This window comes from Corvus moneduloides, chromosome 1, assembly GCF_009650955.1.
Source record: "Corvus moneduloides isolate bCorMon1 chromosome 1, bCorMon1.pri, whole genome shotgun sequence".
Taxonomy (NCBI): Eukaryota; Metazoa; Chordata; class Aves; order Passeriformes; family Corvidae; genus Corvus; species Corvus moneduloides.
In genome coordinates this window covers 55,407,683-55,431,585 of record NC_045476.1, presented here as the reverse complement: position 1 = coordinate 55,431,585, position 23,903 = coordinate 55,407,683, and the positions used below count along the sequence as shown (strand labels likewise).

Below are 23,903 nucleotides of genomic sequence, written 5' to 3'. Positions count from 1 at the left end.
TCCTATTTGCTCTTGCTGACCATGAATACTTCAGCTGTATGTGAGGCTGAGTAGCTCTGTTCATTTGCAAGTCCATCTTGACCAAATCCTTCACTGGCAACCTAGGCAGTGGAGTGCGCACGGAATTTACTTAGGATCTGGGTGACCTCTGTTCTACTCAACCCCAGGTGGCCACTGGAAAAATTGCTTGTTCCCAGTATGAGAAACAAGGACAGTAACCCTTCTTGCACACCAGTGGACTTGCAGTTAGTGAAGATATTCAAAGACAGTTGCCTTTCCATACCCAGCTTAGACTCCTTTACCCAAAACAGTCACGGCCAGCTGTGGTCACAAGTGGGAACAGATAACCCATGCTGCAGAAGACAAGATCTAAGGAATTAATGTCTTTGGAAGGTCAAAATATATTCCCAAACCATTAAAAGTATGGCTTTTACTATTTCAGAAGAGATGGGTTTTAGGACAGAGGTACAATTTCCACCAGTGGACTGGCAGTGCTATCCTCTGAGGAAGTGCCTTCAGAGCAAGTGAATAACACCTCTGACAGTGGTTTTACATAAGAAGACAGATGTGGCCAGATGCCTTTTCTGAGTGAAAGCCACTGAGGAGGCAAAAGCCTTGTCTGCTTCAGTTGTGCCCACTTGACTCCTTCCTGTCAATGAATCCCTTTCCCTTATCAAACTTGTTTCGTCTTTCAGGGGATTTGACCTTTCTGAATTATACACAGAGCTCTTGTGTAACAGCCCTTATATCAGTGTGTTTACCATCTGTTCTCCTTTTCCGAGTGCAGACATGTGTTACTGTTTATCCACTATGTGTCACCAGTTTACTACAACAAATTCAGTCAAGTGGAAATCAGGTCAAGGTGAAATTTATTTCAGGCACTTTGATTCCACTTCATTTTACAGTTCGCCACATGCTAATCATATGAATTCTGAACAAGGATCAAAAAAACCAAACAAAATTATGTTCTGGCTTCTGACTGACATTTTCAATGAATTGTTTCATTCACCTTTTGGAAAACCTCATCCTGTACTTGGCTTCACTGGAAAACGTAGCTGCTGGAAATTTTAGCAGATTGTTGGACGATATGGAAGGTGAAAGCTGAACACTTAATGCAAAGTTAAAAAAAAGAAGCTATATTTGTCTTTTAATGCTGTATAGTGGGGAGGGAAGTTGTATACTTCCCATCCTTTCCTTGTGTGTATTGAATGTGAGGAACATAATGCAAAGTCCTGAAAAAATGTCCACACCCACTGTGTATGAATTTGCCACCACCCTAAAGATTACGCAGATTTTCATCTGATTCCCTGGAAATCATTCTGCATTTAGCCTTTGTGTTATTGAGCAATCCTATATTATTACATAGAATAATTATTACTAATTCTAATTCTGTGAGAATGGGGCACAAATATGGATTCAGAAGTGAGATGGCTTCAGAGGATGTGCAAGAGCAGACACCTATTACCCTGGGCCTCCATGACTGGTGCTGGTAGAATGTGGTAAGTCGGGTGTACTCAGCCCTTTAGACCTCAGAGAATAACCCAAGACATTTACTTGGATTGTGCAAATTGGCCTTAGCTATGGAAATTTCATAAACTACTTTCCCCAGGAAGAGCAATTTTGCAGACCTCGAAGTACATACCAGAGCTATTACCACTGTGCTTATGCAAAGAATCCCTTCCTCTTTACATAAACAAAAATTACTTGTTTCTGTAGACCCCTGAGAAAGTTTAAATCTAGTCAAGATTTGAGACATGGAAATTTAGTCAGTGAACAAGCTTTTGCATTAAAATATGTGCTTCTTTCACATGATTATATTTCTCAGTTTTAGTTTTTCCAGAGCAGTCCATTCTTATCGAGGGAAAAAAGGATTCTCACAAAGTGTTTTATTTGCAGTTTCTTCTCACTTGTTTTATTACCATTTCAGATGTGTTTCATGACCTTTTATTAACAGTCATGTTTTAGTCTGCAGGTCAAAGAGCTTTTAGCAAATAAAAGTACGTGGCGCCAACTTCAATAACAGCAAAGGGAGTCCTCAGCCACAAAGACAGCTGCACTTTCCTCTCTCCTTTTCTCCCTCTCTTTTCCATAAACAGGCTGATCTATGGTAAGATTGAGCAAGGATTCATTTCTCTGAGTAAATCTATTGTCACAGATTAGGTCAGTGTAGAAAACTAACTGTGGTTATATAACGTGTTCATAAACTTATGGGGAAAAAATGTAAATTAATTGGAAATATGGGTTAGTAATATTCATTCATATAACATAAAGGCTCCCAGTTTTTCTTATTTGCACAAGTGTTGAATACTTTCACAGAGCTATGTCCTGTTGCTTATAGATGTGACCCATGATACAGATCACAAGTTGTCATTTTTTTGAGAAACTGATAAAAAAGCACATGCGATTGAACATCATAACATGCTAGAGTTATTTTACTTGTGACTAAATATTTATATTTCATTAATCTGGAGAAGTATCAGCTAGCATGGAGCTCCATTGAGCTAGGTAACGTAAAAAATACAAAGGAATTGTTGGTTGTGGCCCATATGAACATGTGATCTATCTTTATATGATGGGACCATTGTAATTCCACTGGGGGGGATGGAGGGTGACTGCAGCATTTGGGGTTTTCATGGTAATTCCATTTAAAAAAAATCAGTAGAAGTCTTGAAGTCAGGGGCTAATCTCATGGGATTCACTGTGCGAGTGGAGATGAGGTCTCCTACAGGATGATGCAGAACAAGAGCCCATACATCTTTTCTTAATTTCAAGGTGAGACTATCCAGATTTCAGGGTATACGTCTTCCATAGGAACACCAATCTACTGCTGAGGAGCTTCAAAAAGAAAATGTAGGTGCTGCCGCAGCCAACAGGGTTTTGCTACAATTCCAAGGACAAAACTTCTGTGTGGGTTTTTTTCTGCTCCATGCTGTGCTCATATATTCCATCATTTGGGCTGACCTTCAAAGAAGCATCACCTGTCATGGTATTCTGTTTACTACCTGTAAGTTGAGGATTTCAATATTTACTTCCTTTCTCTAGTCTTGATGCAACTTTTATGGGTGGCTTTTGTCTTAGCTGGAGTGAAGTGGGTAGAAGTTCATAAACATACGTAACACAATTTTAGATCGTGTGTTGGGTTGACCTTGACTGGACACCAGCTGCCCACCAAACTGCTCTGTCACTCCCCTCCTCATTAGGACAGGGCAGGAGAAAGCAAGATGGAAGAAAACTTATGGGTCAAGATAAAAGGCAGCTTAATAAAGCAAAAGAAAAAACTGCACATGCAGAAGCAAAGAAAACCAAAGGATTTATTTTCTACTTCCAATCAGCAGGCAATGTCCAGCCATTCCCTGGGAAGCAGGGCCTCAGTACATGTAGCAATTTCTCTGGAAGACAAATGTCTTAATAAAAAATGCCTCCCTCTCCCCCTTTCCCTTACCTTCTGTTGCTGAGCTGACATCACATGGTATGGAATATCCGTGTGGGCAGTTTGGGTCAGCTGTCCTGGATATGTTGCCTCCAAAAATTGTGCCTACTACCTGCTGACTGCTGAGGGGAAAAGGTTGAAGAGACCGTGTTGATGCTCTGTGAGCTCTTCTCAACAACAGCTAAAACACTGGTGTGTTGTCAACGTCTTTTTAGGTACAAATACTAGCTACAAGCACAGCACTGTGAGGGCTGATATGGGGAAAATTAACTCCACCTCAGCCAAACCCTATACAGTTAATTATGGTATTAGTTAAATAAAGTTTGATGGAGAGCTATGTTTTTATAACTGAACATTATCTGAATGTGCGGAAGAGTCCCTACAGAGCACTGAAATTCCTGTAGATTCAAGCAATTTTTCTAATCAGAATAGAAAAATGTCTCTGAGCCCACCACCAGGGAGTCCAGAGCAACTGTAATAGCTGGAATTGATTCCTCCTTTTTTCCCTCAGCACAGTGGACTGCAGTATGGATGTTTAGGTCACAGTTCTATGTTAGGTTGTTGAGTGAGGAACATGACACTTCTTGAGGCTATAGTATTATACTCAAGAAACATAAAACATCCAAAATCAAAGCACAGCAAAGTATGTTTCTGCCTTTTCCTTATCAAAGCTGGATTCCTAGCCTGCCTTCACACATGGAATAGAGCTGTAAAATGAAAGAGTGCTATTAAACGTTTGACCTTTGTAACCTGGCACCAGTCTCACAGCTCAGTACAAAGGTTCACCTTTCCCTCCCTCATGCTCCTCTGCACGACTGAGATCAGCATCCCTCAAATCCGATCATGACTGCCATAAAAATTAGCCCCGTCCTCTTCTAACCAGTCCCTCAATTTATCACCTACCAGCTATCTGACAGAAGTGTTACTTGCTGTGGTGCCTTCCTTAGTAATACTCAAACCTTAGATTTGTGGTATTATGAGTAGTGCTTAGTACCCTCATCAAATCCTTTAAGGATTTACAAAACTATTAAGTATTTTTCTTATGAATATTTGTTAAAAATAACAGAAAACATAAACAACTGCCTTAAAATTTAGACACAGTTGTAAAATTTTCTGCACCTCTACTGAATATCTAATTGACTTTTGCAAAATTGTGACAATTGCAACCAAATAAAAACTCTTTTGGCTCCACTCTGGAAAGCTAATATTGACCCCTCTTGACTACCAAGAAAAAGAGTAAGTTTGCATCGTAAGCATGATAACTAATTTTAAAAAGCCCCAGTAGACTGCATAAAATTACATGGTCTTTTTTACAATAGGATACTTAGACTGGGCTTATACAAAACAGTCCACTGTATGAAAAATATTTAATTATTCTAATAAATAGAAAGTTTTAAATTATCTATTTCATAGATAATTGTGAAAAATGCCAGTCATGTCCATGGCAATGTGAATAAATCTAAAAACTAATGTGGTTCAAGAAACAAATTTCTTATCATAAGAAACAGAATGGATTATTTGTGTATTATTTTAAAATATTATATAGAATTACCTTATAAAACTTGCCATTTATAAGATGACATAACTTCTCATATTTAACTCATTATATTTATAAGATGACACAGTAATTTTGTGGCTGTCAGTAACTTTTTCAGCATTGGTTATTTCACTGCATACAGTCCAATTTATTAATTTTTTTTTCCATTACTTTTTTTATACAGAAGATACTTCTCTCTAGTATAAAATAAATCAGCTTCTATGAAACATGAGGAAAATACCTAATGGTGGAACGTATTTTCTGTTTCTGAAAAATAATATTATTCTGAAAAATGTTCCATCACTCTCTAGTCTGTTTCCCACTTTTCACCTAACATTGCTGGAATTTTAAGTTAATCATTCCTCACCTTTTCCTTCTTTAACCTTCAATAACACCTCATATTACATTTATGTATGACAGAAAATAACTGCAATTACTAATGAAAAAATGTCTATTGAAAAAAAATCCTTCTACAAGTGAATTAGTCTATTGATCATCACTACAAAGAGACATTAATGATAATAATGTTATTTAGGAAACACATATGGTTATATGGGGAAGAACCTGGTAAAATATGTTAGCACCATGATTTGGACATTTCACATTTAATATGCTTCGTCGCTCTTATCATGTATGTACATCAATCACAGTTGTCTCACCTTCATTCACAGATTTCTCCTCCTTTAACAAGATAGTCCCATCATGTGAGACCTTTCCTCTTTCCTTTCTCACATTATCTGTGCAATCAATCCGAAGAACAAGTCATTTTTCCCTCTACAAAGTGTGAAGGCATTTGTTTCAAATCCTGAGATGTGAGCCTGGAGCAAGAGTAGAGCTCACCTAGTCGAGACCACCCTGTAAGATTTACTGAATCAGGCCTGAACAAATATTGGTCAACACCAAAGGTTCCTTTCATGTGTTTTAGTGACCTTCAGCTCAGGTGATTTGCAGGTCATGAAGGGATGCAACAGAGGCTGTGCTTGTCAGCCAGGAGATAGGGTTTACCAACATGGAGGTAGAGTGCAAAGCAGCACTTGGAGCAGATGGTGCACCTGCAGGACACCATACAACCCTCAGCAGGGATGTTCCCTGAGATCCTATATGTGGTAGAACAGCTCTGATATGGCCATTCCCATGGCAGTGCCCGAGCTCTCCCGTGTGTCTGGACTGCCCTCGGGTGTCCCCACATCTGCGCTGGGTTCCATGTGCTCCCACACAGGTGTCCCAGTTTCCATATCTGCACTTTGAGGCAGATTCCCAACTGCAGCAGGAGAGAAGTGCATTAAGATTGATGAACTATCATGCGTGGTAGTGGAAGCCCAAAGGACAGCTAAGGTAACATATGCATAGTGATACTATTTTTGTGAAATAAAGTCATGAAAGAACTTGATAAAACTCAATATTGAAAAAAAAACCAACACAAGTGAGCTTCAATATGCTTGATTTGAACAGCAGCTCTGAGCTTTGGGTTTTTTTGTTTGCCAGACTGTTCCGTTCTGAATATTTCAGAAAAACTTCAACCTACTTATAAAAGAGGAGAAATAAGGAAAACTGAAAGCTTCCAAAAGACCATTGATCAGTCCATGAAACAATATAAAAATAAAGAATCAAAGAGTGCCTCCATATAGAAAAAGGCCAACATGATGAAAATGTCTGTAACTATGGAGATAATACACTTTGAAGCAACCTGCCTATAATAAAGTTTCACTTACTGGATTACTGCAAATATTTAATAACTTGTAGTACTGCGAAAGCTCAGACTAAACTATAGTTATTTGCCCTGTCAAAAACTATTCAGCTGTGCAATGTCAAGGCACCAGAAGTGGTCTTTATTGCATCCATATGAGAAAAGCTAACCACATTTCATTTTTCTAGAGTAACAGTTTTCTTTTTGTTAGCATGCTATGAATGTACTCAGAGATCAAAAAGCTGTTATTTAAAACAAAATGTTAGAATGGTTCAAATTAAAATTAAATCATATTCATTTGTTGAACTGGGATGCGATCACTAGTCATGTGATTGTAATTAATACAGACTAATGACATGACAAAAAGCCTTTGAAAATATAGGTGTATTTACAAAGATCTGGTTTTAATATATTGATTAATAGCAACTTTCAGCTTTTGGTATATCCCAAAGTCACTCAAATATTATGATAAATTGATCACAGAATAACATCAGCTGCAAGTTTTGTTGCTTACATATAAAACTATCATCAGCTTATGCAGTCAGGTGTTGTGGTCTAGGAACTGTGCGCCCCAAATCAGTGCCCCTACCAAGACTCTCCCAAACCACACACTGGTCTCTCACTCCCCCTTCCTGCTGCAGTGGGATGGAATTGAGAATTGAAGGCACAAAAGGTGAAGATCATGGGCTGAGATAAGAACAAATTTCTGGAAACAGCAATGAAATAAGAAAATGAAGAGTAACAGAAAAAAATACTGATAACAAAAGGATACAAAAGAGAGAGTGATTGATGTGCAAAAATGCTAACTGTGGATGCATTTCCATCAACCATGAACAATGGTGGATGGCTTCCCCCTTGTTTATGCATGTAAATCTAAAATACTTTCTAAAATACTTTCTAAAATAACCATGACTGAACAGACACCCAGACAACGCCTTTGTTTTAATGCCTTTTACATAACTATTAAACACCTTTATGCTTGTCATTGCTTAGCCCGTCTTTTTGACAGAAATTCCACAGATGGTGGATTATATTTAGCCAACCATAATTAGCGGTTTTGTTGTACACAATGTCTTGCACACTAAAAAACGTGGTAAGTGAGGTCTACAGAGAAAAAAAGGAAAGAAAACACCTTTACATACTGCAGGCAGAGGAGTGGAAGGACTTTAGTAGTAAGGGAAGTTAGAGATATTTGTTACTGAAAGTTAGAACAGGGAGTTGTCTATGTGTTGCCACATGAAACCACAAGAAGAAGGCATCAAGGGAAAACTAACAGAAGCATTTACAATGCACATATGGATTGTAGGGAAAGCAAAACACAGAAGGAATGCAGAAACTGCTGAAGAAGTTATAACAGCTGATATCACAGAAGTAAATGGAAACAGCCAAAGGAGAAGATAGTACCACTGATATTTGTTGATATAGACAGTTAGCAAAAGACCTACCAATACCAGGATTTTTACGTAGAAAACCCATCAAAGCTTTTACTACATTCAGATGTAATGAAGTTGACAAACAGAATTATGTAAGCATGTATTATTCAGTAGTTATTCATTAGGTTCTGTCACACTTGTGAAAAAGCAGATAGTCCACAGGTAATTGGATTTGCCATGAACCTGCTTCTGCATTAATGTTAGACATTTCCTGCACAGTTTTCAAGAACTGCTTCTTAAAATTCTACTCTAACTGAATTCAGTAGAGAAACTCACATCAATTTTAATGTAGGCTTTGACATTTTTTTTTATAATTAGGATATAAAAAATGTCTTTTTCCAGTTCATCTTCTGGAATACATTTATTTTTAAAACGTGTTTTTGGAAGACTATTTTAAACACATGGGCAGCTTTTTATCTTTCTGGGTTATTACCACAGAATTAGCAATAGCAAAACCATCTATTGCGTATTCAGTGCAGCACAGAGTTTTGCTGAGCCCTAAGGGAATATAATCCAGCAAGGAAGGAAAAATATTCCTCTCTTCTTTTTCCACAGGGTTGTTTTCATTTCCTCCTGCCTTCCACTGGAAGACTTCAGACCTTCCCAAGAGAGGCCAGCTTCAGAGTCTGAAAGCCAAATGACCTACAACAGTGAGACCTCTGGCATTATTCTTGCTTTTTATATCTATTCTCCATGCAAAAGCTGTATAAAGAAATGAAGGAGAAATATTTGTTAATTATTCAACTTAATTGCAGGCAGAAGCTACACTGTGAGATTGTATTTATTTTGCTGTACATGAAGACTTGTACAAATGAACCAAAATTAATGCAGGTAGACAGGAAACAAAGGCAACTAGCAGGTCAAAAGTACAGTAGACTTGCCATGCCTGTCTGCATAGCTTGTCCTCAGCACAGAAGAGAGGGGACTGTGCATCAGTGGTAAGAAATGAGAGGAAGCAGCCAGCCTTTGAGTATGATTATAAAATAGCCCATCTAAATGTTAAAACTAAGCTTTCGAGTGTTTCAAGTAAATATTTAGAATAGTCCTCTTTTTCCTCTCTGATCTTTTGAATTTCTAGGGTACTATGTAACCTTATTTTTCTTCTACATCCCTGTCTCGTGAAAGGTCACATTAACAGTATAGGATTAATTGAATAGTACATTTAATCAAATTATCACAAGATACTTTTACATATGCTGTTATTATAATTTCAGAATGTGAAATGCCATGGTCAGGGACAAAAATGCAAATGGTCTATGAGAGCAAAGACTTAAGATGTGGTGTTCTGGGATTACAATTCCGTTAATATTTTTTTCATAGAAAACAATTCTTGCACAGCTTCTGCTTTCAGAGCTTGCCACAGAGAACAGGATTTATCTTACGTAATTTTCACTATTTAAAAATTAACTTATAGCTAAAGTCACTGTCCTAATTCCTTAAGAGTTTCTTACCCTTAAAGGATTGATTTAATCTCAAGGCAGGAGCCATAAATCACTAGTTCCAGAAGCAAAGTCATCCTACTCTTTTCTCCAGTGACTACATAGATGGGACACCCAGATGTGTAGTTCAGAACACCCAGCTTCTGGACACCCAAAGTGAGATGAAACAAACCCCTTTATTTAAGTACATAAATCCAGTTAAATGACATAAAAATGCCTCTCTGACTTATTTGATACTATGCCTCATGTCAGCAGACATTAAAGGATGTAACAGGGCATGTGATTCACTCTGGCTGTTTACCCTTGCAGGAGATAATGGACTAGTTTGGTTTTTAAGGGCTGAGACTTCGATAAATTCTGGGAGAAGGACTATGGATAAAATTTTGAAAAGCATCTAAATTATTCTGAAATCTGGCCACAACAAGGCATATTTATTTCTAGTGTCCAGTAAATTTTATTTCTAGTGTCCAGTGTCTAGCTTGCTTGTTGTTTCCCACAGAAGAAACTATCACGATGAGTGAGAAGTTTCAGAGCTTGTATATGTACAGCTGCAAGAAAGAGATATGTAGTTTAGAAACAATCATCTCCCCTGTGGCTGTGGTTTTTCAAACTGATAAGAGCAAAAGTTATATAGCAAAAGGCTAAAGGTATTCCATCTCCATACAGGACAAGATATATTCCAGTTCTAAAAGTCTTTGTCCTTCTTTAAACTAGGTATGGCTGCTGCTAATGATCAGAAGTTCTTTCCTGTAAAGTGCTTTAAAGTTTATCTGTTTCTCAAGCCTCATTTTTGGGGAAGAAAAGCATAGATAGACTTCAAGAAGGCAGATTAGAGGCATTTCTGACAAGCCAAGGCAGCTGCTCATAGTTGCATTACCACAAACCAGCATTTCCCATTTTATACTCAGAGACATGAATAATTTACCCAACACACTTTGATATTTCTTTGGACTATCAATTACTACCTGACTGATCTAGATTTCTCTGCACGTAAGAGGGTTTTTTAAAGTATTTTATTACTAAATTTAGCTGCAGAGTTAATTGGGATTTCTCTGGGCTTGTTTTATAGAAGTAGTTTCAGCAGGGAGGAAGCATGCATATGAGAATTCACTCTTGTGCATATCATGAAGAAAAAATTTCTAGATAAAAGAGTTAATAGGACTGAGAAACAGCATGGGCCCTTAGAGCAACAGAATTAGGAAGTTACCAGCACACCATAAAAACTTAGAGAATTTTTATTAATGTTCGCCGTACTTTCAGTGTTCATGGTGTTTTTAATGAGCAATTAAGAGCCATCAAACTATTCATAAACTGCAATTATAAGATATAAAAATCCAACCAAAATATAATAATTGCTTATGTTTATGAAAATATTTCTGAATTCTTTAAGATATCTTGAACTGATAACCAGTCAACAAACCTTCTTTTTACAGAGATTTTTGGCAAAGACATTTAATATTAAAATTGCTACTGTTTTTAAGCATCTAACAAATGGATTGAAAGAGAGAAATGCTGACAAGCAAAATTTTAGTAATCATTTTGCCTCTAGTTATGCTAAATCATACCTTCTGGGCCATAAAACCACTCTGTAAGTCTCTCTAATCAAGGGTTAGCTGGCCCACAAACACAGGAAACAACATTGTGTAAGGCTGGGAAGTTATATGGGTAAGGAATCCATAAACTGTTACCTAGAGCACATACAAGGAATGAGAATGTTGGCAAAGTGACAAACTACACAATTTGACTATTCCTGAAATATTACACATAAAGCACACAAAGTAGGTGCATTTTCTGCATTCTCTAAATTACAAGAGTATTAAATCTACCAGAAAATTATTCAGCGTTGGTTTCTGTCCCAAAACTATGTATGGATGTATAATTCAAAGTAAAGTGTTTTACAAATACAGTAATATGTATCTTTATAATATAGCTCATGAGATATATATAGATATCAACATATGATTTTCTCTTCTAGGGAGAAAGATGGGTAGGTAGATAGATAGAAAGATAGATAGATACATAGATAGATAGATAGATAGATAGATAGATAGATATTGCACATAAACCTCTCCATAATTATTGAAAATGTGCACTAACTCCTTTTTCACAAATATTTTGGACTCCATGCAGGAAAGCAGCTGAGGTTCCTAACATCAGGGTAAGTCTTAGGTAAGCCATTCCAAAATAGCCCCATGGTATGACAGAGTGGACATCCCAATGTTTGCCAGGAGGGCCAGTAGAATCTGGAATTTTTTTCTGACATGTCTTTATCAAATTTATAATAATAAGCAATCCAAAAGAATAAAAGTTCGTGTTACGGACCACAGAATTATGGTCTGGTAGAAACCAAGATCATTGGTAGACCCCATGAGTTTACAAGGTGGACACAAGTTTGATATACAATGCTCTGCTTGAAACTTGATGCAAAGGTGGTTCTTCTAGTCGGAAAGTCTCAGAATTTTCTACATTATGTTAATGAAATTCATCCACAAGGATTTTTATGCGAGTAAAGCACAAAAAATTAAGTATTTTTTAGTGAGCTGTTGGAGGCTGTCATACACAGGAGCACACAGATGGAAACATAGAGAGCAAGCACAAAGTCTGGACATTAGAAGAGGTGAGTGGCTCAGCTGGTCTAAATCAGTCTAACTGACTTTATAGAAGGATTTCAGTTTGGACCAGATGAGATCAGAGCTGTAATATTAAGAAATTTTTTAAAAAGGGGTGAAGAGAAAATGCCACCTTCAGAAATTAAGATAAGGAACCAGCAAACTTTACTCCTATAAGTAATGTTTCCAACAACATTTAGCTTTTGGACTTTGATGAGATTACTCCCTAATCTTTCAATGAGGGGATCAGGACTAGTGAATTTTAGACTAATAATTTCCATGGTGTTTCCTACGGTCAGACTACAGCTATCCAGCTAAATTTGTCCAAAGCTACATAAACGAATGAACTCAGAAAATAAGATCTGTTCTCTGGCTAATGTAAATAAGAGAGGTAAAACCACAGATCACATATGGGACCAGAAGCGTAAGGAAACAATTAAAGATTTAAGAAATACTTTAAGCATGTAAAACACTAATTCTTCCTGGGACTGTCTTCCAAGGACAACTCAAGGAAGCAAGATCTATTTTCAAAATAAATGTTAATTCCTTAACCTGAAGCAGAGAAAAACATTAAAGAAAGAGACAGCCATTGGATTACCACACATTTTCAGAATTACTGGTCTTGTCTGCCGGACAGGTCATTGAAATTAATTATTAGTCATGACAAGGATGAAATTTTTAAACAGTAAGTCTTAGGATTCAATTTCTTTACCTTAGACAATTCATTTTTCTGTTCCTTCAAGAAAAGCAATTTAAACCAGTAGCTTAGCTTTTAGCAGTTTATCTTGGTTGTGAGCAGAAATGAATGTACATGAGCAAAACCAAAAAAATCTTACTTTGAAACATCATTCAGAAAAAATCCATTTTTTCCTTTTGTGCACCTAGGGCTTTATTAAGTTCCCAGTCAGACTGAGGAACAGCCCAGGTTACTTTAAAGAATCCTACCCATCAACAGCAGAGAAAGCACCAGTGGGAAAAGCCACAGGAGAAATGCAGTACCAATGGAAAGTGCTGATGGCACCAGACTAAGCAGGTCATCCAGAGCCTTGCTTTTTCAGGACACCCAGTACAGAAGACTGAGTACATACAGGCATACTTTCTGAGCAAGGACTGGAGCATCCTGAATAAAAGCCTTCCTCACATGGTTCTCAGTCCCTGTTCTTGAACCTGTGCCATCTTGTAAAATAACCTAAGTGATTTTTGGCAGAAGGAAATTCAGATTTCCTCGTTCTCTGAATTTTCTGACATTGAGCATCTTTATAGAAGTCGCTTTTCTGAGACCACGAATGTCTAATTGAAATAAAACAGCCTCCATGAAAGAGTTCTATTCCTTTCAGCCATTACCTGTCCCTTCCTCTGCAGTTATATACACTGATAGAATTATCACAAGCTCAGTGCATTTGCTTAGAAGATAGAAAAGACTCGAAATTCAGCAAGCAGTAGGAGGAAATGAGTTTGGTTATCTCACATTCGCATGAGTGGCCAAATCACTGAATGATTGAATTAAAGATGGGCAGTGTAGTATCATGACAGCCACTGCATGAGAAACAGGTACATGAGAAAGGCTATCCAATAGTGATGCCCCAGCAAGGCATTTCCCTCACCTTCAGGGGAGTTTTCTCCTACATATAATAGCCAGTTTTCCACTCCAAGTTTACTCCAGTTCCGCTGTTTCCGGTGTTATATCTACCAAAGTAATAATGCTTTGGATTTTCCTTTATATTTTCCTCTAGATTATGGTGTAGATGTACTTGGTGAAGAGATGGTACATCTCTTAGAAAACATAGGTCCATGCTTTTGCTAAGTAGAAGATGGCCAAATGGTTATTGTTTCAAAGAAAGCAAAGGCAGATCCACTGTTGTCAGAAAGCCCAGTTTTGAGGCTAATTAGTTCATGTACCGCATCATGTTTATTGAGATACATTCCTACTGGAACCCAAGCTGGTTACTAATGACTGAGCAAGGTGTGGCACCACGCCACAGAATCATACCAGCTAGTTACGTGATAGTTTCAGCTTTCTAAAGCTGTGTTTTCAAGACCGTGCTATTTGAGGTTATTTTTATCAAATTCATCATCTTTTGAGCAAGTCCCCAAAGCAAAAGTTTGATCCTGTCATTGCAATACTGGACTACATGGCTAAAAAATTTCTTTTAACTCCTGCATCATAAGAAATCACCTTCAATCAGAATAAGCAACAGTGCATCCTATCATAAGATCACTGTAAAAATCAAATATGAAACTACTTCTCAGGACATAACTGTTTCAGAGAAATGCTGAATTTTCAAATTCACCCCTTACAGAAGACAAAGGGTTCAATTTTTAAGATGTACAGTTCTACTTACATAGAAATCAGCCTTAAAAATCTATACTGCACAGATGTATATCATGCTATGGAGCAATTTTAGAGTTAAAGGAGACCATGCAGATTATCAAGTCTAACCTCCAGCAGGGTTTTTTGGAAAAAATGTTTTTTTAATAAAGGCATACTTTGAACAACCTAAAGAAATTCAACTTTTGTTTCACACAGTGATATTAAAATCCAGGAATAAAGCTAAGAAAATTCATACTTAAGAGTTTATAATTACAGCTTGTGGTTCATAGTAGACCAGTACGATGACTATCATGTAAACTTTTTATATTTTTCCTAATTAAAATGGGTCTAGCTTTCTCATAACTCTCTGCTGGTGGTCTGGTAATGTGACCACAAACTCCTTTTATCCTCTTACCTCATTGCTGTGAGTGCCAAGCAAAACTTGTTTGTAGGTCTTCTGGAATACATATTACATTTACTGCTGGACTACACAGTTTTTTTAGTGATGATTAAACTGATCTCACAAAGCTCACTAAACCTGGCTTTGCAGACAGAGGGAAAGTGAGCAGATGGCATGTAGCACAAAATTAGAACGGCATGCAGGAGCCCAAAGAAAACTATGTAAATCAGGAATGGGGGTAAGGCTAATGTTAGAAATGGAGAGAATATTCAGAACAGCAGCTTGGAGGAAGAGTAATCCTAGAAGGCAGAGAGCTAGCTGAAGGTGATGGAGAAGCAAGAGAAGCAATTACCCCTTGCTTTGAAGGATGTGTATGAAGAAGATGAGTCAGACACAAACCACCTCCATCTCACTAGGCATGTAAAAGGTGCAATTTAAAAAGAAGAAATAGAGAGAGATTTGTAAGAAGGGAAGAGAAAAGCTGAAGTCTAAAGACAGTTAGCTGTAACAGAACATAAAAAGCCGGTTTCAGCTTACTGTATGCAATACAGTATATAAAAAACTATAATATAATATTGCCATTGTAACAGAAGATAGTTCCCTCCCCATTTGGGGAGGATTTTTTTACTTCTATTTTTTTTAAAAGTCACAGAAGTTTTGAAAACATGCAAATTTCAAAAAGGAAAGACACAATTAACATGTTAATGATTATTACTATAATAACTATTAAGAATATAAGTGAAACATTAAATAAAAACTGGGAGCATCAAATGCAAACATACTTCCAGTAAAAAATTTAATTACTTTGACACAGAAGCAATGATTTCAAACGTAAGATAACTGCATGAAGATGAAACACTACATTTCTATGTTTTAATAGCTATTTGTTGACTGAAATGTTGACTGTTTCTGGAGTTTATAGTAACAGGATCAGATACTACAGAAGAGCTCTTTAAGGAGATCATCACCAAGAAATATTTAGATTCAGTGGGTGAGATTACGGTCAGGTTATTTCTGACATCCAGATCCAAGACACTGGGGGTTTGCTTTCCAAGGTTCTCTTTGCAGCTGTAAAATTTCTCTATTAAAAATAGTAACATGATGGACATTCCTTTTCCTGCACTTCCACCAGGGACAGAAACATTTACATCCAGACCATGCAATGCCATCTAGCTAAGTAGGTCCATAACAGTTTTGGTTTGTTCAGTGGCTTGTTCTCAATACCATTGACAATTCCAAGTGATTTTGGAGTTCTAATTTGAAGCAGAATACCCTGCTATAAAAAAAAAAATTAAATGGGGAAATAAAAATAAACTAAAAAATAAAAATGCAGTAAATTTAGTCAGGGAAATAAAGTAAATAACATAGGACAAGAACTACACTTAAGTTGTTATGTTTTAAAAATCTCTACAAAATGCTAGTGATAAGATAGTGATACTGACAAGGATTTATACACAGATATCTCATTTTTAAAAATACTGTTTGTATCTTGCTAAATTTCACCTCACATTTAGAGCTCTGAAAGGGGAAAGAAAGTTTTCTCACAGGAGAAGCAAATGAATTCTAAGGTCTGAACATCTCTGCCACCTTATACTTTCTCAGATGCCTCTTGTTTGGTAAGGTCTCAACAAAATGCTCTCTAACGTATATTGTAGCATTTACAACCAAGCTTGGTATCTCTGTGCCTTAAAAGTTTGGTGCTTCTGTTTTTGCATTGGAACGTGAGAAATAGAGATTTAATTAGTTCTGTTTGCAGAAAACTTCAATGACAAAAATACAGACAAAGATATTTTTAAACTTCTGCTACTACTGAAGCAAAGCATAACAGCAAAATGTGTGGTACTTTATGGGTCCGACCTCCTCAAGGGCTGCCCTGCTGTTTCCTGGAGCTGCAGTTCCAGGTTCTCAGCCACTCCCAAAAACAGATCTATTTTTTATGCCTTGAATAGAGAATCTTCCAAGTCAAAACCTTATCTCAGCTCTCTGTGACCTAATTTCCTTTACTGCTTTGTGTTGTCACCACTCAAGAAACAGCTTCTAGCTTTTGTGCTTAATAACCACTTAAATCTAATTTGGCTTCCACAGAGGGCTTACACTCTGTGCTGACACTCTGGGCTCAGTTACTTCATGGACATATTAAGAGCACAAATCTTAAACTCTTGAATTTCTAAACAAAACCACTCTCAGAGGAATTTTTAAGATGTTCACAGCCTTAGCAGTTTGGGAAGGATGGACCTCCCATCAGCTTCCCTCAAGTCTGAATCTCTCTCTGGCTTGGACACATGGGGGCCAGCTGGCTGTCCTTGACAACAACAGTTAGTTTTGCATCCACTTTCTATAATATTGTGTTAGATATTTGTCTGAAGGACCTCTTGGCATCTGCAAGTAAACATCACATTCAGGAAGGCCTGTGTGTATACAGTCTCAGTCATTTATAGAAGAGCAGGATGCTTCTGAATAAAATGCTAAATTTAGATTGAAAACTCTCATTCACCAAAAAAAACCCCTATTTGAGTTAAACTTTTTTATTTTCTCACCCTATAATTTTTAGGTGAAAATTTTTGTAATTTTTTTTCCTTTTGATTTCACCAAACCTATATGATTTTGTCCTTGAGCATACTAATATTTTTTTTTTAATCCAGAACAAGGAGAAGGAATGCAACAAATAGATATTTATTCAAATAATTTTTTTTCTCAGCCAAGATGTATCTGTGATTAAGTACTTTCAACTTTTCTATTCAATACTAGAGTGTGCAGTGTTCTTTTAACTAACTTTGGTATAACTTTGGTTGAACTTTGGAAACTAAAACTTGCTTGCTAAACAGCTCAATCTAATGCCAGACTATAAAAAATAAGTCATTAAATGTACTAGTAGATAAGCATAGCTAACAAAGCAAAAATATTACTTTCTTTCAAGTGAGCTTGTGTTTTCATTTCTCTATTGCACTGAAAATTTGTATTCTTTTACAAAAAGCTTTCTGTTTTATGTACAACTGTAGCTAGATATTATTATATTACGTGGTTATATTATTATAATTAGATATAATAGAGAATGTAAGCATAAGTGAGGACAGATCTCATGAGGAGAAAGAGATTTTGGAACAACAGGGAGAGGATGGGACCAGGCTAAGTGGAAAGAACCTCTTTTACAGAGAGAGCACTCTTTGGAAGCACACTGTTCTGTCAGGAACTTTCATGTTTCAAGTCACTGGTTTTAAAATCCTGAAAACTGTGAGTATATGGCATACCATCGACAATATTAAAATTTTAGCTTCTACTGTGAGGATGCAGCACCACATAAAGAATGCCAGTAGTGAGTTCAAGAAGATATGTGTGTTGAAAAGCAGAAGAGAAAGAGCATGGAAAACATCAGCCCTAAAGCTGTAATGGAGGAAGAACTGTGAGCAACCACTATGACCAGGTTGTGTTAATGCTACTGTACAATATTCTCCTCTTGTTGGACACAGCAAATCCTAATTACCAACACAAAGTTCCTTCTCTGAGGTTCTCTACACAAGCAAGCAAAGCAGAATAAGTAGAGGTGTTTGCCAGACCTGTAAACAGAAGTCCTAGAAAGGTAGTCCTAGAGCCTAGAGGCTAGTCCTGAGAGGTTTCTGAGAGAAGGTTTTTTTCATCCCATTGCAGGTATCACAAGAAATTTTTGTATGTATCATAAAGCAAGATTCTATCAAGTCTGATTCTAAGTAAAGAAACCATAGTAAAAATTAAAAATAACATTCCTCTTTCATATGGCTTCTTTTTACAGACAATTTGTTAAAAAATATATATATGCAGTAAAATCTCTCAGCAGCTGATGTGGCATTTCAGTTCTGAACGGTCAAGCCATCTGTATACTAACGCCTTAGGCAGTAGCTTTAACTTCATTAGGCAAAAAATAATTTAGGTTTGGTGTCACTGATAGCTGAGAGTAATTCTAAAGAAAGTAAATACACAAGCTGTTCTTCAACAAATGTATTTTTGTGGTGGAAAGGGTAGAATTAAGCTGATTAAGATGACATGAAAAATACACTGATTTTTTTGGCTAGGGCAAAACCTTTGCCACCCTGACTATTCTTAGTTTAAATGTTCTGAATATTGTAAATAGTGACACTGCATCTTCTGTAACAGTATTTTTTGGAGAAAAACTGTGGGTTTATTGGGAAATGAATAGGGGAGATGATGCCTAAGTTTGCTTACAAGGCAGAGACATAGAGGCATTGGGATTGTGTTGTGCCAGAGCAGTGTGGAGGGAAGGGTAGCATGTTCTCCTGTACAAGCACTCTCTGTTATTGCCTGCTGTGGTCATAGCCTGTTCAAATCTATTTGCCTCTGACATCAGAGCAGTGGAGCCAGGAGTGCTCTGGACCTGGCTTTGTGGTGTGATGGGCCAGCAAGAACTCCTTTGCCCTTCATTTCCATTCCTTGTACAAATAGCTTAGAAATAATCTCATTTCTTCCATGTTTTGTTCCCTTCCTCATCCTAATCAGCGAATATAATAAAGATCTGCTTTGTGTTCTCAGAGATGATGAACATAATCTCATAACACGATCTCACTCAAGAAACTATTCACTTTCCCCCTTACGCCTCAAGAGTCCATATAAAATCTGATTAAAAACAATTCAATTTATTAAATCTAAAATATAAAAATATAAAGGAAAAAATAGTCTTGAACACAGTTATCTTAATGCTAGTATGGTATAATTAAATATATTACAAAATTTCCCAGGTTTTGTTTCTGGTTTTGGTTCCAGTCCTTGAGAGATGCTGCACTGTTTAGTTTGGGATGCCAGACTTTTAGAAAGGCCATTGTATAAAGGGGAGCTTTCTTTCTGCTTTCATTTTTGCGATAGGAATTTAACTCTTGAAGCAGAAAGGCTCGCTGTAAGGCAGGCATTGCCATACAGGATAATATTCCTGACCAAAAAAAGTATTCCTTCTATCTGGTTTCACCACCTCTATCTAAGTCCTAGCCTGTATGTATGGCTGAAAGACCCATGCTCTGCCTTTTGCAGTGCTAGTATGTAACTTCAGGCCCTTTATAATCTGACACTGCTCAGGAAGGAGGGACTAATATAAAGTTTAATTGCTGGAAAAGCCTATAGTAAATATTTGCAGTGTTCTTTAACTCCCTTCCCACAGCTTTGTACAACACACAAAACCTTGGCAACCTCAAGCTTCAAACCAGAATACAAAGGCACTGTTGCTGAGATAAGTTAAATGTTATGTGTACCTAATGTAGTGTCACCAGGGTGAAATTCTCTGGTTTAGAGAGAGATGGCAAATTTTCAACTTACTCCCCTGTTACCAGAATCAGAAATTGCTATCCCAGTGGTTCTGAGGGAGGAAGAGTCCAGCTGTCCTGACTTGATTCTCTATTATCTTGAGATCTGGCAAAACTGTTATCCTCAAGACTTCATAAGAGATGCTTCAGTCTTTGAAGAAACTATTCCAGCACCTATTAGAGTCAAACACAGACATGTTTTTTGGCAGCTAGATGGAGAAGCAACACATGTGTTAGGAGCATATGGCCTTGACGGTTCATATTTAGCCATCTTTACTTCCCAGAAATATGAGATTAACTCTGAATTGGTAGAGCGGTGAGTTGTTCTCTTTCCTTTTTTTATTTTGCCAGACCAGGAGATATCCATGTTCTTTACTGTCTGGAGGTATTTGTAGTTACACTTAGAAGCCCCAAATAACACAGGAGTCTCACTCTAGATCAAGACATATAATTAGATGTTGAAAAGGATATTTACATCATAGTCAAGGCTTGCAGTGCTCTGTCTACAGTCTCAAAATGTCTGTATGTGTGTTGCCATACTGAACCTAATGAGGCAGCTTAGCTAGGCAATGTTATGGACATAAATATGAGCATGACTCACACTTCTGTCAGAGAAGTAGGTGAGGAAGAACGTCCTGCATAAATAAGCCAAAAGGCTTAAGAGTCAGAGCCTATCCTCCAGGCCCTCCTTCTCTTTAAAATCTGTCATCATTAATTACGGTGGAGCACTTGGAGCTCTGTTTGAACGGGTGCAGTCCCTGACAGGAAGGGGGGTGGCTGATACCTGGCAGGGCAAAACGGGAATGTTGCAATATGTCAGTCATCAGGAAAGAGCTGGTGAGTGGAAGGGAGAAGAGGCAGCATGAAGGCTTTTTATGCTGTGTGTTTTGGACACGCACATGGCTCTTTCAGTACATCAGTTAAAGTTATGCTCAGATTGGAATCTCAGCTTTATAATCTCCAACACTTTTTAGGCTGAAGCTTTCCTGAATGCATTTCATTTAATAAATCCCACAGTAAATATTAATTTCTTATTGTATTTTCTTAAGCCTTCTTAAATACAAGGAATTTGATTGAAAATGCTTACAAAAAGGGTTTTAAATCACACCTGCACAAAATCTTCCTTTGTTCATCAAATATCTTATGCCTTACTAAAAAGGTAAAAAGCATATCATCTTGAATTTTTCAGGGGAAGATGTTAAGTGATTGTTAAACAGTCTTTTTATGGACCCTTAATTTTCCTTTAAAACACCCACTTTATATACACTGTACAGGAGGAGGAGATTCCTGTGATGTTTGTACTGAGCAGATTCTCATTTTGTGGATGTTTCCATGGACGCAATGAAGAAAAGAAAGCTGTGGTGATTTATTAAATGTTTTCTGGGTATGAAGTTCTCTTGCCACTCCCTTCCTCTCCTTCCTATGGCCAGGCAAAGGACAGAAGGAAATCAGGCATGTAGAGGAAGAAGGAACTGTGGCAGTATCAGCTGGATTCCCAAACAAAGGCAGAAACACTACTCAAAAGCCCAAAACAAAGTCAACTCCCCCTCAGATATGCTTCCTCAGCACCCTCCATGCTAAGAGCATGAGGAGTGTTATCCACCCATGGTTTGCAGGGCAGAAAGGGCACATATTTCACTAAGAAGTTTATTCACGTCCAAGGAAACAACTACTAAAAGTAAAACACCATTTTCCCACTGACACCAGGAGAGTGCGTCATTCCCACACCCAGGTTGCCCACGTACTTACTCATACACATACACATTCATGTCTGTCCTGTGATGTTATTAGATAATAGAAGGATGAAAAAAACAGAGAGCCAGACAAATCCCAGTCTAGCAAAGCAGCAAGTGTTTAACACTCAAGTGATTAAGCCATCAAAATAAAACAGGTGATATGAACAGCCTCCTGCAAGGCACAAGGAAAAGGTTTTGGTGAAAACTATTAATTTCAATCAAAACCCATGTAATTCTTGGGATAAAAACAAACATGAGAGAGTGATCCTACAGCTGAGATATGGGAAATTAAAAAATGAAAAGATATCCTGTAAGTAATCTTCCCTTTTGCCATGTGGCAGCTCAGGAGAGAGCACAGCACGTTGCTTTCCCACACTAGCGAGTAGTGCCTCACACATTTGCTGAACTGGAAGGTCACACAGCACTGCCAGAGAGGCAGCAATCTGTGCTGGTGTGCAAGCTTTCAGGGATGGACAGTTTCCATACATCCCATCAGTGACTTTGGGGAGCTGAGGCTGATGCATTCTCATTTTGATAGGATACATGGCAGCATTCCTTCTCTAGCTGATAAGCTGCACATACCAACATGCTTGGAAGCTCTCCTGAGCTGTCAGTTTGAAGAAAAATGGAAAGTTCATCAATGGTCCAAAAATGCTTTTTGTGGGCCATTGTTGTTTATGTTGAGCTGTTCACTCCAGGAGTTATTTTGGAATGTGCTTGCAATGGGGTTTGAGGTTTTTCAGATGAAAAATGCTGGTTTATATTTATGTTTAAAGTACACTTCTGAGGAAGAAAGAGTAGGATCCTTTGTTTCATACATTTATCCAAGATGCACTTTACTGTTAAATTTTTAGTTTCTTATCCTGCTCTCCTATATCTTTTTGTTTAAGTTTTTGACCTAAAACATATGGAATGGGCCACTGAGGGAGTCTATTTGTCCTTTTCCTGCATTTTTCCTACCTTTTCCTACCTCACCTTCTGCTGCTCTTGTGCCCCCTGCCAAATAAATAAAAATGGAAATTATTTTGTCTTGAGTAAGGGTCCTGGTGACAGGATAATATGATAAAGCCCCAGCCACATACAGAATTGGTTTGGATCAAAAGACTGGAAAACGGCGAAATCAAGATTCCTAATAATTTTTTTAGGTAAAGTAAGTTATTTTAAATACCATGAAAATGTTTGTAACATTTAAAATTATAATGCCATTTACCCAAGAGGTTATACATCCCACTTCTCCAGCAGTAAGGGACCTGTTTAACCCGTGGGCTGCAGTGTTAATTGCAGTTCTCTTAGTAAGTAGTAAGGGAGTCAGTAGACTGTGATTCAATACAAATGTGTGATATTGTGTATCTACAATAAATAAAAGCCTTCTTAGCCACTCTACAGCTTCTGATTCCCTGTGAAATAATTTTATCCATAAATAAATTTCATTTACCAGTGGAAACAAGAATTTAAATCTAAAACTCATGAGTTAATATATCTAAGTACTGTAAGTAAAAACATCATAACAGATTTTAGGCTACCAGAACAATGAAAATAGTCTTAAGAATCACTGTTAAGTAATTACAGGAGATTTATGATGAAATCATATCTCTACCGAATGCTTCACATTTCTACTTAAAAGATTAAAACTGAGAAAATGTGAGGGTTAAATCTGCTATACTACAGCTTCTGTAGCATTTCTGGTGCTGTGAAGAAGCAAAATCCCAGACAAAGAAGAAGGAGCACAATACCTCTGTTTTGTCCACTTGACAGACCCAGTATAGAAGGCCTGCACTAATGATGCTTACAGTAGATCCAATGTGTGGGGAGATTCCTCTGCTTCAATGTCTTCTGGAGAAAACACAGAGAAGCAAAATTTAGCAGAGCCCTGAATAAGGTTGTACTTACCTATACGATGGGCAAAAAAAGGTAGACTAAGAAGTAGACAAGAATATTCTTTCCTTCTAAATCTTCCTCCACTTTTAGGCAGAAAATGGTTTGGCCAGAGCAGAGTGTCAGGGTCAGTGTACGCTTTTATTTTGACACAAAACATCATG

General features: G+C 37.4%; 1 long non-coding RNA gene across 2 annotated transcripts; it reads right to left on the bottom strand.

Annotated features, from left to right (window-relative positions):
* Positions 1-394: 394 nt before the first annotated feature.
* LOC116444746 lies at positions 395-23,903 on the bottom strand. 2 transcript variants are annotated; one of them, XR_004240470.1, is made up of 3 exons: positions 23,755-23,903; positions 3,443-3,552; positions 395-3,002 (listed from the first exon to the last, which is right to left on the bottom strand). It is a non-coding gene; the product is annotated as an uncharacterized LOC116444746 (long non-coding RNA). The 2 variants fall into 2 exon arrangements; XR_004240472.1 differs by lacking the exon at positions 23,755-23,903 and adding an exon at positions 23,598-23,735.